We start from the raw sequence: 19,506 nt of genomic DNA, 5'->3' as shown, positions 1-19,506 counted from the left end.
GGTAAACCTACAACGACTATATTTTCTATTAAGTTCGTTTCTAAAAAAAAGGAAATCCTAATTTATTAATCGAACAATGGAAGCTAGTAGGATACACGGCTAATGAAGAGTATCTCAAGCTTTGACGAATTACAATTAAACATGAACCTACATTTAGAACTAAACCATATGATGAACAACTGAATAATGACTAATAAAATTATAACAGAGCTTATTAAATCAATCCGACTACCCATTCGGCAAGCTAGTCACGAACATGAAAACTTTTGTACAACTTTCGTCTAGCATGCCCATTCGAGATAGCAATAACATAAGCACAAAACTAAAACTCGACGGATTTAAACAAAATCTTCAACATAACATGTATTCAAACTCGGACACGATAGTAACCGATAGCAACTCAAACAAAGATTAGAAAACGAACCTCTAATGATAAACACTGTTGGGGATTTACAACTCATTCATCAAACCGAAATGGAGCCATAGTCGGCGAAATGACGCAACGAGACCAATGAACTGGAACCTCATATCGGCACTCGAACGGACTTCAAACGGGAAACCATGGAAACAGTCATCACAGCTCAAACGGAATAGCTCGTGCTAAAACTCGAACTCGAACGGACTGAGCATGAAACATGGCTGCCACTGGTTTTCCCAGGTGACCCTTTGAACGCGAGGGGGGAGGGTGCGACTGGTTTGGACGTTAGAGCTGGGCAGCGGTAGTGGGTTGTTGTCGACGGGGGTGTGCGACGACGGGGAGCAGCTGTGGTTGTGGGGAAGCTGGACGGGATGGAGGGAGTTGGTGGCGCGACGGACAATGATGACGCAGCAACAACAGTTGTTGCTCGTCCGGCTGGGTTATGGTGGTTTGGACAGTAGGGTGATGGAGTTGGACTAGTGTTGGGTTGTGACGGGAGGCAACAGCAGTTGCTGCGCGAACCAAACTGAGGCGTGGTGGGTGCCGGACAGGATGGAGCTGGTTGAAGGGTCGTTTGGTGGCTTACTGGAGGTGAAATGAGGTGGTACGAGGGGTTGTTGATGGTGGTTTTTGGGGTCGTGTTCGTTAGGGTTTTTGTTTGGAAGAAGATGGGGGAGTTGGGCTGGTTGCGACGAGGGGGGGTGGTGTTTGGGTTTGGACGCTGGGGGAAGTAGGGTTTGGTCGTGGGGGAGTCGGGTTTTTCTCCCTTCAGTAGGTTTTTCTTCTTCTTCTTTATGAAGAAGAAGATCTACAGTACATGTTTTTTTTAAAAAAAAAATCTCAGTCCTCCTTGCTTTGGCCCTTTGTCCGTGTATTTGATACACAATGCCCAGAAAAATGAGCCCCACGCGTGGTGGGGTTCAAGGTTTGTGTCCCCCACGCGTGGTGGGGTTCCCCATGTGTCCTGGACACGTTTTATTATGGGTTAGGTCCGAAATTAGGCCTAAAACCGGGTAGTTTGAACCCGAATATTATTCTTTTGCCCGGACCCGAGAAATAGGAACACGTTGCTTAACTAGTCCTATGTAAGCAAAATAACTACCAAAAATAAGACTAGTATTTAAACAAAACTATATCCTTTTTTAAATATTTTTCAAGATTTAAAATAGCTACAAAATATTAATAAAACTATTTTTTTTGTAATTTTCGTTTTTATATAAAGATAAAATATAAAGTAATATTTTTGCATTTTTTCCAAATTAAAATAACTACAAAACCTTAATAGAATTATATTTTTTTGTAATTTTCGAAATTATATAAAGTACAAAAATAAAGTGCAATTTTTGTATTTTTCAAGTTTATGAGAGATACATAAACTAAAGTTTATATATATATTTTTTGAAATTTTTCTTTTTGCAACGAAATAAAGTAAAAATAGTTAAAATAGCTATACTAGACCCAATTTCACATATTCACGCTAAAAATGTGAAAATTCTCGGGGAGGGTCAAAAATCACGTGCTTACAAATACTAGAATTAATTTTAAAAAGTAAAATAGATGTCTCTATAAACTCTACTTTTGTTTTGATTCTATTGCCCACAACAACATTGCATCATCCTCTTTTGGCTTCCGTCTGCTTACGAGATCCTGCAAGTCATTGGTTACATGAGCAGTTGCACCACTATCCAACCACCAGAAATTTAAAAGGAACATGAACAAGACTAGTTTCAATGCAGACAAAAGCCAAAAGATTATCTGGTTTCTTTTTCAGAGGACAACTAGCTTTCTTATGACCTACTTGTTTACAATCCTAGCACTTGATTTCGTTCTTAATTACAGCTTGAGGACCAAGAGAATTATGAGACTGGCCTTGGTTAATACCAGACATATTAGTATGATCACTATTACCACATGGATGATGAGACTGGCCATGTTTCTTTTTATGAAATTTGGGTCCACCTTTTATTTTATAAGAGGGATAATAGCTGATCTAGATGAACTAACAAGGTTCACTACACCCTCAACCTTCTCCTTTTGGATCCTCCCTTCCTCTACTACACAAACAGTAGTAAGTTCATCAACATTCTACTTATCTTTTTGTGCATTATAGGTTGTCTTAAGTTGGTTAAACTCCACAGGAAGGGACCTTAGAGATTGGTGAACAAGAAAATCATTGGTAATGGTTACACCTAAATTATTCAGTTTGGCAGCAATGTTAACCAATTTCATAATATGATCACGGACACTACCAACAAGGTCATACTTTATGGTAGATAGAGAATCAATCAGGCTACCTATCTCAGCTTTATCAAATTCTAGGAATTTCTGTCTAATGGCACTCAAGAAATCCTTTACATTTCCATTATCCTTAATTGCATATTTTATGTAATCACAAATGGATTTGTTCATGATCATAAGGCTCAATTTGTTAGCCTTTATCCATTTCTCATACTTACTCATTTCATCAGCAGTGCTAGTAGTTGTAGGTTCAACTTGTTTCTGTTCAGTCAATGCAAAGTCCATGTCCATCAAACCTAATACTATTTCAATATCCTGTTTCCACTTCTTGTAGTTGCTATTAGTCAGAGTTTCAATGAAATTCAACTTAGTAGTCATGTTGTTAACATCTTTATAAGCAAACAACACAAAAATTAGATAAATTTATGGACATGCATATATAAATCAAAAGAATCAAAGACATCCATTACACTCTTCCTTTGGGTGGAAGATGCAATTGTCTCCTCTTTTAAAAATCAATGAGTCTAAGGCATTCATTGCAGCATCATCTTTAGGCAAGAGATACAAAACCTCCTCCCCTTATTATCCAAGAGTACAAGGCATATATTATGTCCTTCCTTTAGGTAAGAGACATAAAACCTCCTCTAATAACAAATTATCTTTATTTATACACATGAGAATTCAAGATATTATGTTCCTCCTTTAGGTGGAAAACACAATATCTATTCTCATTAATTAATTTAGCATCACTAGTATCAAAAGGTAAATAACCTTCTATACTAGTGTACACTTTTCAAGGACAATTTAGACACGATTCATTGAGAATATTTCGGTGACTCCAATAAATAAACCAATTTGGTGGAAACTACTCATTAATCATAATTCTCAACCCATATGTTAAATGATTTCACATGTATATAGTATCAAGAACCTTTCAGTAACTCCAAATAAATAGACCACTTTGATGACACTATTTATTAATTATAAGCTCTTAGTTGTACACGTTAATACATGTGATAAAATAACACATATAATTTAAACCTTTCAATTTATTTCTTATATCAATTTTGAATCCATTTTCTGACTTAAAATAATATGAATAATTATAAATAAATAAAAAAGCAATCGTCGGAAGCTTTTCCTTGGTTATGTTAGGCATTATACCAAGAAGACAAATTTTGCTAAGAACCTTTGATGCCAAACCAAGCTGCAGCATCTTTAAGCCTTTTGAACATAAAAGTTTACTATTTCTTTGTAAAACTAGCTTCAAAATAATGTCACACTGCTCAATTTCCAAGCTGTGTGTAGGGGTTGTATTTATTTTATTAAAATAAAAGGTTAAACAAGTAAACATAATAGCCAAAATACCTAAAAGGTACATATTAATTCTTACATACACCTTTAGGTTTCAACAAGTAAACAATCGGATAACACCGAGAACCAACGAACAATCATCGTCAACCACCCTTTCATAATCAGGTTTAGAAATTATATTTAAATTCATAAAGAAAAGTGATGTTTAGAACCACAATTCAGTAACTTCTAATCAATTTAAGCGACCCAACAGTGTCAACAATTTATTTTGATGAGTCGAGCACTAAATCAGGTTTCGCACCGTCGCATCGAAGTATCAAACAACATTGCTCCACATATACAAATACGAATTCTTTACTCAAAATTAAATAACGATCTTAATCTCTAACTATGGTGACTCTGATATTAACTGTAAGATAATTAAATAGTAGCCATAACAGAGATTAAGACATAATTATACAGATATAAAATCATAATCTTGAGTTAAGAGTCTAAGAAAGCGTATCATTAAACTCCATGGATTCAGCAACGACAGCAACGACAACAAACGACGATTAAGCCTGAGACCAACTTCCACGATCCACTAGCTACGCGCTCTCACAGCACGTAGAACTTGACCGATATGACGTCTACCTTTACCACATATTCAAGAGGCAGAATACGCTAGGGTTTTCTAATAGCCAGGGAAAGGGGGTTAGCCTCTATTTATAAAGAGTACCTACCCATCACAGATTCACAGACCAATTGTTATTGGGCCTCACTTATCTACACACATAGTATTTAATACTATGCATTTTATTTATCCACCACTTGGATTGCGTCACTATCCTTTCATGCTATAATCAATTAACGCAAGTCCAAATTCCAACATGTGTATCTATTTTTTGTTCGTGGTTTCTTTTAGAAAACATGACAGAGCCCAGATGGTGATATATTATTTCTGTTTGATATCATGTGCTCGACAAGCTGGAAAACTGAACAGGAAACATTACTCCCTCCCAACAACTTTAATTAATTTTTTGGTTTTTTTTCTTTAGATATTACGAAGGAATTAACTTTTTTTTCTTCTAAAAAGTTGCCCTGAAATTAAAGATTCTTAGAGTATCAGTTATATTTCCAATGACAAATAATGTGTAGAAATACTAAAAGTTAATATGATTATTTTTATTTTTGATTAATATTAAAAGATAGATTTCTTAATATGTGCAAAAACATCCAAAAATTCAATTAAAATGAACCGGAGAGAATTGAAAAAAAAAAATAGAGGGGGGCGGGGCGATTTTTCATAGTGATCTGGTTAACTATACTAAATGTAGGATGTTTAATGAACTGCTTAAACTAATATAGCATGGTGTATTAGACTAGTAAGGAAAAAGAAGAAGTGAATCAACACTGTATATTACACAGATTTTCAGGTTACATATACATATTGAACAGTTCACTGCACAAACAATCTAGCTATTTTCAGGTTCGGACTCTCCGATAAGTTATAATAGTTTTGAGGAGGAGTGTCCAAATCGAACCGAAAAATTGCACCAAACCGAAAAATCAAACCAAACCGATTAAAAACCCCGACTAGGTTTAGTTTAACTTGGTTTGATATTGAGTAAAAAAAAACCCGAACCAAACCGACATATAAATATATAATTTTTATAAATATTTTTAAGACTTTATATTGAATTTTTGATATCCTCTCATGTGTTAACCTAGAAAGTGTACATTAACGAAAATTATTGTTAGACGACTAAGAAAATAACTATCATGTATTACTAAAAAAATTCTCTTATTAGAATATTTTAATAGATTATATGTTTGTCAATTTTTTCAATATTTACTAAACATATATTCACTTATCAAAACTTTATCTATAACTTTAACAAAGTAAGATCGGAATAATATCCATGTAACAAAAAAAAAATCCCGAAACACCCGACAAAACCGAACAATCCAAACCGAACCAACCCGGTCCATGTACACCCCTTGTTTTGAGGATGTGGTGTATGCCCATCTATGCACGGGCCCAATATAGTAAAAACGTTTTTGAGGGGAAAAAAGTATTAGGAATTTTTACCTCCAATAGCAAAGGTTAACACCTTATTTATTTTAAATAAATACTATTTAAAAAAATTATATTCTATAGATATCTTTCAAGGTTTATAGCAAAATATTTAATTTTGGTTACCTCTTAGCCCTAAGCCACTAAATACGCTATTCAGTTACACTATTTTTTTCTCTCTCTACTTTGATACATCCCATTCTCTGAAAACACGATGCTCAATCTCAAAATTCCTTTCACCCATACTATTTTCTTTTCATTCCGATCAATTCTTACACCGAATATTTGAATTGTGATTTCTCTGTCATCACTACACTCTCTGAAGTCTCAAAACCACTTGAGTTTGCTATATATTCAAAGGTTAAAATGTTTATCTCTTTGTTCATTCTTCATCTGTTGGTTGCTGCCAATGTTAGAGGGCACGAGATCAAGAAAATGTTAGAGGGCACGAGATCAAGAAAGGAGATTTCTCTGTTAAGGTCACTAAAAGCAAATCAAATCCCTAACCAAATCACTAAAAACAGATAATGAAAATAAGAAGACGCGTGTTGTACCTTCAAATTTCAAAGGTGTCGCGTGTTGTACCTTCAAACGTTACTACGGCGGATTCGCTGGAAATTAGGATTTGTTCTTGAACAAAAACGACGGAGTTTGGGGCTGAGCAACTTATTTTCTGTTAATGTATTTCAATGTATTCATTGTCTTTTTTTTCCATTGTAATTCAATATATCTCGTTGTATTTCATGTATTTCATTGTATTCACTGTCTTTTTTTTCATTGTATTTCAATGTATCTCGTTATATCCCATGTATTTCATTGTATTCACTGTCTTTTTTTTTCCATTGTATTTCAATGTATCCCACTATATTCTATGTATTTCATTGTATTAACTGTCTCGCTATATGCCATGAACGTATTCATATGTTTTTTTTTAATTAATATAATTTATGTATTCAAATATATTATATAATTTCTCTGAAGGTTAGCTATGTTTTTGGGGTATTTTTCGGTTGAGAATCTTTTTTATAACTGAAAACACAAAATTTGTGTGTTATAATTAAGTTTGTTGAGTTCTATTAGGAGTCTATTATGTTAATTGATTCACTTTTCGTTTTAAAAATAGTGTAATCCCCTATTTCACGCCGTAAATACAGTCGAATACAATAATCTGTCCAGCTGTAATCTCATGTTTCACTCCATGAATACAATCGAATACACTCGAATACAACAACTGATTAGCTAGACTTCCCTGATTCACGCCTATTTTTGCTAATGTATTCATGAATACAATAGCTTAAATACATCTTATAACCACAGAAAAGGTATCTATAATCCGTAATATAGCAAATGGTATCTATAGATGGCTAATTACTACTAAAAGATAGTGCTTTATGAAAATTTCTCACAGGGAATTAATTAAAGAGAATCAACTTGCTAAAAAATCAAAATTTGTTCTCTGTGTAAGGGGATATTCAACCCAAAGAAACTTCAAATTAAAAGCCAATACATATCATGAAAATAGAAGAGACCAAATCCAGTATAAATCAAATAACATCCACTAATAAAAGAACAAAAACAACAAAAATTTGTTCAAAGAAACTCTTAGGAACATTCTGTTACTACAAATTATAATTTTTATCTCTTGGATCTCACAAACTCTTCTTCATAAGTCCAATAAATTAAGAGTTGCAGATTAGTTTTTATAAGAAGGGTTGATTTGCACAAAAAATGAAGTATTCTAATCTTTTTACCTGCAGTCAAGAAGTAGCATATTTAGTGGGGTGAAAAGGAGTCATAAGTAACGTAGTACATTTTAAAATTTAGAGAAAGGAAAAGAAATTTAGAGTAGTCTTGTAAAGAAGGAGCCCACCCTTCAAAATATCCTTTCATAAAATGAATAAATTTGTACTATATATAAGTGAGAAAGGCAGGAATGAACACAACTAAAATAGTGCTATTGTGTGCATCACGTGCAGTGCCGAGATATGATAATTTGAACATCAAACAGCATAAAGCCATAGAACTCCCATAGAAATATCTCTGGTTCCTTTCTTTCCACTAAACACATGCCAAATCATTTTCCACGTCCTATTCCAAATGCAAAATGTGCATAATAGACAAAACTATAAGACATCTAGCATGCGGAATCATCATCTTAAGACGTCATATGAGACTTCTGCATCAATTTTTCTCTCTTATAAAATACTTCATCAGCTGGAAAAGAAAGGAGAAACTTATTTGGATTTCAATAGTAATTTATCTTGTTCAATTATGGGATTGGTTTTATTAGGTTTAATTGTGGGACTTTAGCCATGAAGTTCGGGTTTTAAGCTTCTTGTATATTTTTCAAAAACTACAGTTTAACTAAGTAAATTAAAGTGTATTGAAGCTGAGAAGGAATATGGGGTCATGGTTTATGGATATGAATAGTTTCTGGTTCACTCCTTTACTGAAAAAGTGTTGCGACAAATTAATTGAAGAATAGTATTTTCTCAACATTTCCCTAACAGTTCCTTTATAGCTCAGAGTAGATTAATGTGCGATGTCTTGCTGCTTTTCTTTTTTACATTACCAAAAATATAAAAAGAAGCTAGCAAGGACAACTTCTTCTCATTTCAATCAAATTATAAAAAAACAAAGGAAATGATCTTCTATTTGAAACCGAAACCATAAAACTATTGCATGTTCCTTCCAAAATAAATAACCAGAATGAGAAACCCAAGGAGCAAAGTGAAATCTTAGAAAAAGAGTAGCACAAAAAATAAGAGTCTTCATATAGCAGTTTACATATTTATTGCCTCATGAAAACCAGACTTGTCTTTTCAATCTTTTAGTTATACAGAAAAGAACCTTAGATTGAAATAAAGCACATGCTTGATAATGTTTGAATCTCTTCAAAAAATTAGCAAATAACAAAAATGCACTAAAATTTGAACTCAAAAGAATTAAAAGAGGTTCTTAGCGAGCAAAGTACCCCTTGTAATAGATGTAGCACCGAAAAGAGAGCTTGTGAATGTCTTTTGATCTTGCATCAACTTTCCTAACTCCTGCTTCTATTTTTTTAGGTTTTGGATCATGTGCAAGATTGTGAACTGAGTGGAGTTTATACTTTCCCAACTCCTGTCTCTTGTGCAGTTTATACTCTTCTCAATTTTCTATCTTTACCATTTAACCTCCAATTTTACATTATACAATTTGATGCACCAAATCATAGTGGAATGTCATTTAGCATTAAAAAGAACATGCGATTATCACTGAATGCAACGAAAAGATCATGCAGCTCTAACTGGCTTTCACCTGGCAGAAGGGTGCTAATTCTCAAAGCTACTCATCGAACTAAAGCTAACCAGAAATCTATAATGTACTCCTCCCTCCATATTCTGTTTATCCTTCCTTCACATCATTTTTAGTTTCATTTTGTTCAGTTAAAAATTCCTCAATCCTTTATTGAATTCTCAATTTTACTAAGATAATACAGACAGAATAAGAAAGATGAAAGGAAATAAGATGAAGAAAGAAAAGTGATGCATTGACGCTCACCTACAACTGCAATGTCTTTCCAGTTCACTCATTAAAGTGTCGAAAGTGGCGAATGAAGCTCACTGAAATTCATCAGAGAAGAAGGAAGAATAAAGTCATGTACCATTAAAAATTACATAAATAATGAAAATATATGGATGTAAAAGCTTAAATATAGAACATAGAGAAGAGTTACTTAGATTATAGAGAAAGGTCTGGCAATTCCAAGATAGGAAATAAATTCCACTTAATTGTCAAGTTCTCACTTCCGTAATAGGTAAATATTAACACTAAGTCACAAGGCAACAACTCAGTATCTAATGAGAATCAATAACTAACCAAACAAAAAATGCTTAAAAGAAATCCTTAGAGAAAAATGCTTAAAAGAAAATATTATAAAAAATGCTTAAAAGAACTAATTATGGGGCAATCTTGAAATGTCGATTCGTGAAACCATAGCACACTTCTTCCACATAATCACACATTCACGTGCGCAACCAAGGAAATTACGCAATAAATTAATTATTGTAACAGAAAAATACAACAGAAAAGGCATCTTAGCTATAATGCAACCTTTGAGAGGTTTTTTAACACGATCAAAAGTGTAATTATTGTTGAGCTAGCTAATTCAATCATCATTACATACCGAATAGAAAAATGGATCAGAAAAAGAACTCCATGCCACTTTGGATTGTATCTGATTTTCCCTGTTTATTTAGACAAACAGTATTACTACCGCAATAGACATAGGAAAATTAAATGCATTTCAAATAAATATAATGAACATTATTGCTCAGTATTTCTATCCAATAGGAATAAGTAATATACCTTTGGTGCTGCCGGATGATAGATCTCTGCCTTATAGATTACCTACAAGTAAAAAAGAAGTGAAATAAAAAAATTACAATAGTTGAGGCATATCGTCAAACATCTTTGCTGCATCCAAGTTCTTCCCTTTTCATTACTATTTTTTCTTTCTGATGGTAAATTCAGTGTACTTTTATAGAAGAATTTAAACATTCAACCACATGCATGTACAAAATTCAATAAGAGAACATGAAGAAAGAGCAAAGTCCATATATGAAAGAACCAAATAACAAAAATTACACTCGACTAACTAAAAACATAATAAAGCAAAAATACAAGGAGAATTTCAGAGGCAGAATGATGATTATAGATCAATATTATCTAAAAAGGATAGAATCGCAGGTTTAGATGTCCGTCGAGATATAACAGATAAAACTAAGCAAAATTCACAAATGCCACTAAAAACAGGAACCAAAATGTAAATGCATAAGACTACAACAACGTGGTTACCTCATGTTTGTACTCCTAAATCCTAATGCACAATCTATCGTCGTAGTGACATTTCTCTATTATTATTTGGAATTGGGCCTCCATAGCCTGTGCCTAAGTGACCCTTTATTTATTAGTAACAGAGAAGTGTAAGTAAGGAGAGCAAGGGAGAGAATGAGGAGATGGAATTAGGTATTAACCATTTAGTTCAGTGGGAGAGGTATGGGTACACGTGTTTGTAGAAGCAGTACACGTCTTGGAGTGAGAGAGGTAAAGGTATACAAACTAATCCGAGAATACAACTTTTAAGGCTTCTTGTACAATAACATCTAGCACATGTTCGTCCCATCAACTTCCACTTCTAAAATAAATAAAAACTAGATGGCCGGTGCCCGTGCTATGCAAGGACATATGCCCGACAACATTATGTTTGTGTCTGTATAGCCGGAAAAGTACTAAAAAGACTCAACACCGCAAATATATGTACTTGTTTCAATAGTTCGGTAAAATCGCTGAGTCTGGATCTTGACTTGGATCTTCCCTTCTTTGTCCTCGTTTGATTTTGAGGACGACCCCTCACCAACAGTGCTTCTCCTTCTCCGCCTTCTGTTTTTCTCGCTTTCTTTGTTCATAGCTGTACAAAGCCGAACAAATTTCTCTGAGAGAAATTTCGTCATTTCCATGGAGTAGAGTAGTTTCAAGGTGCTCGTGCTCATCAGGAAGTGACGCCAACAACATTAAGGCCAAGTCACCATCATCATAAGTTGTATCCATATTTTGCAAATCTGTGACCAACTTATTGAAACTGGTTATATGTTCATTCATCGTGGTACCAGGAACATAGGTGAAGTGAAACAGTCTCTTCTTCATGTACAATTTATTTTGACTGTTTTTCCTCAAAAATTTATCCTCCAGTGTTTTCCATAATTTACTTGCAGAAGTTTCCTTTGTGTATGGATATTTCTGCTCTCTAGCAAGGTAGGATCGAATGGTACCGCAAGCAACACGGTTGATAATTCTCCAATCTTCTTCTCCAATAACATCTGGTTTCTTTTCTTCAATGGCCAGATCTAGCCCTTGTTGAAAAAGGACATCTAGAACCTCGCCTTGCCACATCCCAAAATGTCCGGACCCGTCAAATATTTCGACCGCAAATTTCGCATTTGACACAATTCTTGTCATAAGCGAAGATGCCAATGATGACGTATTGTTGACACTTGATGTAGATTCTTCTTGTTTATTGTCTCCCATCTTTGACACAAATATTATTTAATAGTTGACGACACAAATCAAGATTATTTCCTTTCTGGTGTGGAAGATCAGACTAAGCTGCAACCACAGAGCATACTCAGACAGAACCTTGACTCAGTTACCAAGATAAATCTTTTCTGATGTGGAAGATCAGACTATGCTGCAACCACAGAGCATACTTAGACAGTACCTTGGCTCTGATACCAATTGTTGCGGAAGCCAAATGTATATAGTGTGAATAAGTCACAACTACTATACCAAAAATTATGACAGTCACCAAATAATAAATAAGACAATAAAGCAACAATAAAGGGAACACCAGAATTTACGAGGTTCGGCTAATTTTGCCTACTCCTCGGACACAACCAATATTTTATTTCACTTCAAAAATACAAGTGAAATAATACTAAAGAGAGAAGATACAAATGCCTTAAACAGATGAGAAGGCAAATGAGAGGTGTATTTAAATCCTAAACATTAAGCCTTCTTTTATAGGGGGAAAATCCCCCCAACTTTTGTTTTCCCACCGATGTGGGACAAACATTTTGCCAATTTCAACAGATAGCTCATGAACAGAAATTTATCAAGGTAATTGAAGGATAACATTAATCGAACAGACTAATGGTACAGAAAGTAGAGTCAAAGAGATCATAAGGAATCACCAGCCAACATTTGAGACTTCACTTTCCCTTTGTGACAGCAGGTCGGGCTGCCACCCAGCGAGATATTTCTTCAATATCTTTCATATTTATAGGTGACATTATGGTACAATATCAGTGATTCCTTTCAAATAGAGCACATGGCTAGAGTCAACATCTGTAGAAATTGAGGTCCTTAATCAAACGGTTGAAACATGGCAGAATGTAAACAAAGAATGACCCCAAATCCAAACGCTAATTGGGAAAAAAATATAACATGTTAGCACCTACGGAGACGGCCATGAAAAGCCAAAAGCATGGGCTATACCAGCGACAATAAGGTTGTCAGACTGAAGCAATGGGAAAAAACCAGGCAAAAGCATAACTCTAAGGCGCTTGAAGGGGGACTTGGAATTTCTCTGTCTTTTTCTTCTTAATCTCTATGCAAGGAAATATGGAACAAAATAAAAAGGTTAACTTTAAATCTCATTCTATATCAGTTAGTAAATAATATAACTTTTAACCTATGTGCACTGGGGAAGTAAATGAGTTAATACACATAATAAGATTTATAGTTCTAATCAAGTGAATAGGCAATAAGCAGATAACAGTAAAGAGAATACCTAATTCTAAGGACAATTCCTAGTTCTGGGTAATTACTAACTATAACAATCTCTTCTCAAGAATGCCTACTGATTTAAGAACAACAGGAAGTAAGCAGAATTAACAAGAAGAAAGAGCAAAAAGTATCAACACAAACTGTCCGTCTTATCGCTTATTATGGAGTTCCTCAGTAGGTGGTAGCTTTTTTTGTCGATTCAGCAGTCTAACTACACAATAAAAATAGTCGACGAGCAACTATATTCAACCACATGATTAAGAAAGAGTGGTTTACTTTCTTGACGACACAAAGAGCAACATCACAACCACCAACACCAGCTTCAATAATAACCAAATTACCGGCTTCGTTTTGTTGAAATAAAAAAAAATACTCTATTTACAATACGAAAAGAAAGTACTTTTAATAATATTTTTATTTAAGGTGGATGGTGGGAGAGGTTGGAGTGGGTGGGGTGTGGTAGGTAAGGGTAGGGGTTGGGTTGTTGGGGTAGGGTGGTTTGGATGGGGTGGAGGGGGTATTGGTGGGGACGAGGAATAGGATGGAGAAAGTTGAAAAATAGTTTTAGAAAATGTTTTCTCTTCTTTTGATAGAGAAAAAAACATTTTCCTCCAATTAGTGAAAAATGAGTTCACCTGTAAAATATTTTTCAAAATATTTAAGCCAATCAAACATGAAAAAATATTTTCTTTCATACTGAACGCACCCTTAAGGATGCTAAATTTGATACATTAATATAGCAACTAATCCAACCTTCCAAATTTTAACGTAAAAATAGCACGGTATAGCCATTTTTTTGGACTGGTCATTCAAAAATAGCCAGCGTTTACGAAGTCAATGAAAAATAGCCACTATTTTGTTGCAACAGAGACCGGTCCATCATAATATACTGGAGTTCGGTGCACCTGTGTATGAACTCCAGCATATTATGCTGGACCGGTATACTTTGCTGACTCCAGTATAATATACTGGAGACTGGAGCACCGGTGCTCCAAACTCCAGTATATTATACTGGACAATTATACTTGCTGGAACTCCAGTATATTATGCTGGAGTTCTAGTGTACTTATGCTGGAACTCTATCATATTATGCTGGAGTTTCAGCATACTTATCCTGGAACTTCACTATAATATGCTGGAGTTCAAGCATACTTATACTGGAACTCCAGTATAATATACTGACGTATTTTCCAGGTTTTGAACAGTATTTTCGCTCAGATTTATCTTTACATGAAAAGTGGTTAAATTTCGATAACTTTTGAAACTGAGTTATTTTTGGACGACCAGTTGTAAATCAGACTATTTTTGAATTTCTCCCAATTTTAACGAGTTGGAGGGTGATATAAAGACTGACAGGTCAATTTGAGCTAAGCCCAATTTAAGTCGTTGAAGAGACAAGTCTACTTGAGGGGAGAAATTAAAAAATAGCCAGATTTACAAGTGATCATTCAAAAATAGCCACAGTTTTAGAGGTAATCGAAATTTAGCCACTTTTCATATAAAGATAAATCTGAACTAAAACACTGTTCAAAATTCGGAAAAATCCTCCAGCATAATATACTGGAGTTCCAGTATAATATACCGGTCCAGCATAATATATTGGAGTTTTGAGCACCGTGCTCCGGTCTCAAGTATATTATACTGGCTCCAGCAAAGTATACTGATCCAGCATAATATGCTGGAAGTTCATACACAGGTGCATCGAACTCCAGTATATTATGCTAGACCGGCCTTTGTTGCAGTAAAATAGTGGCTATTTTTCATTGACTTGGTAAACACTGGCTATTTTTGAATGACCAGCCCGAAAACTAGCTAGACCGTGCTATTTTAACCTACTTGAGCGACTAGCATAGCCCAAATCAGTTCAATTGAAACTAGCCTAGCGGACAATATCTGCTACACCTTACCTTAAGAATTAATCCAAATAGCCGTTCATCCAACCACTTAAACTAAAAATAGCCCGTAAAATATACATATAATTTATATATTATATGTATTTAATTATGTATAATCAATGTATAATCTATGTATATGGCTAGAAAAAGTAAACAATGAATATGGCCAACTATTTGTGTAAATATCCCAACTTTAAAGTCAGGCTAATCCAGAATGGTATACATAGATTTTACGTTGATTATACATATTATACATTCTCCATCTATTTTTAGTTTAAGTGGCTAGATAAGCAACTATTTAGGTTAAATCTTCAATTTGGTTGAAACTTCATATTTCCCCTGTTCTGAAAAATATACTCGTTTACTTATATATGGAGTTCTCTTGTTGATATCAAGGGGTAAAAATAGCATGGTGTAACCAGTTTTCGGATTGGTCATTCAAAAATAGCCTACGTTTACGAAGTCAATGAAAAATAGCCACTATTTTGCTGCAATAGAGATCGGTCCAACATAATATACTGGAGTTCGGTACACATGTGTATGAACTCCAGCATATTATGCTGGACCGATATACTTTGTTGACTCCCTGGAGCACCGGTGCTCCAAACTCCAGTATATTATACTGGACAATTATACTTGCTTGCTGGAGTTCTAGTGTACTTATGATGGAACTCCATCATATTATGCTAGAGTTCCAGCATACTTATCCTGGAACTCCAGTATAATATGTTGGAGTTCAAACATACTTATGCTGGAACTCCAGTATAATATACTGGCGTATTTTTCGGGTTTTGAATAGTGTTTTCGCTCAGATTTATCTTTAAATGAAAAGTGGCTAAATTTTGATTACTTTTGAAATTGGGCTATTTTTGAACGACCAATTGTAAATTTGGCTCTTTTTGAATTTCTCCCTATCTAGGGTGGTAAGCTGATCCTAAACCCATTTAACTCGCCCAACTCGTCCAGGTTGGGCTGCTCATTACCGCCCATTGTTGAACCCAGCCCATCTCAGTCTATCTAAAGTTGGGTCAATTTTTTGCCCAAATTTATTCATGAACAACTTTGTTAAAATATTTTCAAAATAATTTTTTTTATTTGACTATTTATGACCACTACAAAAGAAAAAAAAAACTTATTATGGTAATTAAATAATTCATAAGAAAAAACACGCATTAATTAAAACTTGGTAAGAGTTGCGTGGGTTGGGCGACAATCCAAATTTTAGCTCATCTTAACCTAGTCCATTTTAGTCCAATAACATTTATTGACTTAGCTTATTTTGACCCGCCCAAAATCACCTCAACATGTCAATTTACACCCCTATTGACATCCAACACATAAAACCCGCTGGCATAATAAGTTTTAGCTTGTTATGTTACGTTAAACTCTTTCTTCTTTTTTTTGGTTTCCCACCCGGTATCCGGTATTTGTATTGGAGCCCGACTATATCCGGATTCGCGCCGCGTAGGGCCTCATTCGGGGGGAAACGCTCCCTACCAAGGATTTTTCTATACCTATGGCTCAAACTCGAGACCTCTGGTTAAAGGAGGAGCAGTCTCATCCACTGCATCACATCCTTTGATGGTACGTTAAACTCTTTCTATTACAAAATGATTATCATATAGCTATCTAGAAACTGATAATACTAATAAGTATCAAACCAATTGATTAGAAACAAAATAGGGACACTAGTAGTAGACTTATCTTGCTTTAGAACCTACTCATCCCACTGGAAAATTTCCAACCATGGATAATATCTCGGGAAATTGTTTAAACACATGATTGCATTTTTTCTGGTCAAATAAAAAGCGTCAACTTTTTTTTTTTTGAAGAGCGTCAATTAATATCGAAATATAAATATTAGAAATTGTCGGGAAGACTTTGGAGCTTAAACCAAAATATTGCTGAGATCATTTAGTATAAATCTTTGTCAAGTACATGCCCAGTAACATGCATGGAGAACTAATTCAGATGCATGTACGCAATTTGATTTGAATACTATTATATAAAATTGACATACCATTTGGTAGTTTGCGATTTTGCAACATTATTGTTCCTATTACTAGCTAGTAATTTCAATTGAAAAAGGAAAAGATAATGCTACAGGAGTCAATAAAGTTGACTAAGAATTTAGTATTAGAACTTCATTCTTTACTTTACCTTTTATTTTATGATCAATCCTTAAGAATCTCAATGAACAATGATGTGCTTTAATTTAAAATCTTGAGATACTGTCCGTTGCTGTGTAAATCATTTAACTACAAGAGCCAATGAATTCTATATGATAGAAGTAAATGACACCACTATGAAATAATAAAAGAAAAAAAATCACATGCGTACAATGGATACTACCAAAAATAGAGCTTCTTTAAATTAGATTCAAAAAATAGAGCTGCTTAAAATTAGATTCAAAAGACCAGGAAACACAAGAGGCTACTGGTTTGGATGGTTGTTACCTATTGTATCGTATCGTATTGCTACTTTAAATACAATGTTTGTTTTGATTGTTATTTAAATTTTATTGTATCGTATCGTTTAATCCGTCATTACGTAACGATGAAATGTGTCACTTTATGTAACGACCGATTTGGTGTGGTCGCATCGTTTCCTTGTGTTTTTCTCGCAAACTCACCCTTCATTATTATTAAATAATTTTATTTTATCATTTTCCCTATCTTTTTATATACCGTATTGTAATTTTTCTTTGTAATATTGTAAGTTTATTTATCATATTACTGGTGCATGATACCATGAAACGATGGCAAAATGACATAATTCATCCAAACATTGTATTTATCAAACGATACAATACAATACGATACATTATGAAACGATATGTAACAACCATCCAAACAAACTGTAAAGGAAAATGACCGAATAGGTACTGTAGCACAGAAGACTAAGGACCCGGTTGTCCCTACAATTTTTTCCTTTTTTGAAAATCATATTCAGAACGTTATTTTTGTTATATATTTAATTGATTTTTTGAAGATGACTTTTAATTTTTTTTCATAAACTACTTTTTTTCTAAGCTTACGTTTTTTTATGTCCAAACGCCTGCTAAATAAATGGTAACTAATTAATTAGTACTTAGTTGCAGAATTAGTGGCTCTCCAACAACGATGAACGTTAGCTCTGAAATACAGGGAGAGTCCATGTTAAAAAAAAACATCGATGCTAGACAAATTATTTCATTTTAGAGAATACATGATACATCTAACAAACGTCAAGGTGCAAATAAAAGATGGTTTTGTATTTCATTAAATGGCAATGCGTTCTTGAAAACAAGATTTGACACTAAAGTCAAACAGAAAATTCTCACCTGACCTAAATTCCTATGATTCCAAGACATTTTTGATTTTGCATTAATTAAGCACGATACGCAAAAAGGACGATTACTTTATCGGCTGGCCAACAACTAGAGGCGAAGCTAGAGTGCGGGAAACGGGTTCGGCCAACGTAGTAGTTTTTCAAACTTTGTATTTTGTCTTAAAAAATAACTGAATATGTACAAAAATTATTAATTTAGAATTCAGTAAATTAAAAGGATTAGAATCCCGAACTCATAAGCTTGAAATTCTAGCTCTGCCTCTACCGATAACTCCAATATTTATAAAAATTATGACGTAAAGTGAAATGTTCGGCAATAAGAAAAAGGATTTAAATTATATACATAGAAAGTATATGAATAATTTAAGGCTGTTTGTTTCTTTCTCCTAGTCGGAAAAGAATAAATCAAAAGCAGACCTAAAATTTAAATTTAGTGAGTTCCATTTCAAGGTTCTTTATCCTCTCAACTATATTGTATTTTATGTCGAACTTTCATAATTTTCATATATATGTGTGTGTGTTTTAATGTCAAAAATCTGATTCGATTCACCTGTAGCCAACACACTACATACGTCACAGGATGAGATATTCCTAAAAATAATTAGAAGGAATGCCGCGCCTTCACGTGTTATAGCATTTGTTTCACAACTTGTTTTTTGAGACATTTGAAGACATTCAAATTTTATTGAGTTATACCTATTAAAATTATGCAAAATCACATTCGTTGGTCAAAAAGTATATAATATATACTTATATATAATATATAATACAAACATATTCGGAATTTTTTTTTGTAGATAACTTTGGAAACAGCTAGAAATATACATTTCTCTTAAAGATTTTGAGTCTGAATTCCAAAAAATATTTGCAACTTTCGCAATTTACATGATGATCAGCTAACGTCGATCAAATGCAATCATTTTGTGGCGGTT

General features: G+C 34.0%; 1 long non-coding RNA gene across 3 annotated transcripts; it reads right to left on the bottom strand.

Moving 5' to 3' along the window:
* Positions 1-1,877: 1,877 nt before the first annotated feature.
* Positions 1,878-12,646, bottom strand: LOC107799698 (uncharacterized). 3 transcript variants are annotated; one of them, XR_001651190.2, is made up of 5 exons: positions 10,863-12,646; positions 10,374-10,415; positions 10,192-10,252; positions 9,567-9,628; positions 1,878-2,065 (listed from the first exon to the last, which is right to left on the bottom strand). It is a non-coding gene; the product is annotated as an uncharacterized LOC107799698 (long non-coding RNA). The 3 variants fall into 3 exon arrangements; XR_001651189.2 differs by lacking the exon at positions 1,878-2,065 and adding an exon at positions 7,567-7,777 and having other exon boundaries at positions 10,863-12,316; XR_001651188.2 differs by lacking the exon at positions 1,878-2,065 and having other exon boundaries at positions 7,567-9,628; positions 10,863-12,305.
* Positions 12,647-19,506: the final 6,860 nt, after the last annotated feature.

This window comes from Nicotiana tabacum, chromosome 7 (genome assembly GCF_000715075.1).
Source record: "Nicotiana tabacum cultivar K326 chromosome 7, ASM71507v2, whole genome shotgun sequence".
Taxonomy (NCBI): Eukaryota; Viridiplantae; Streptophyta; class Magnoliopsida; order Solanales; family Solanaceae; genus Nicotiana; species Nicotiana tabacum.
Note: the sequence above shows the minus strand (reverse complement) of the source record. Positions and strands in the feature narration are given on the sequence as shown.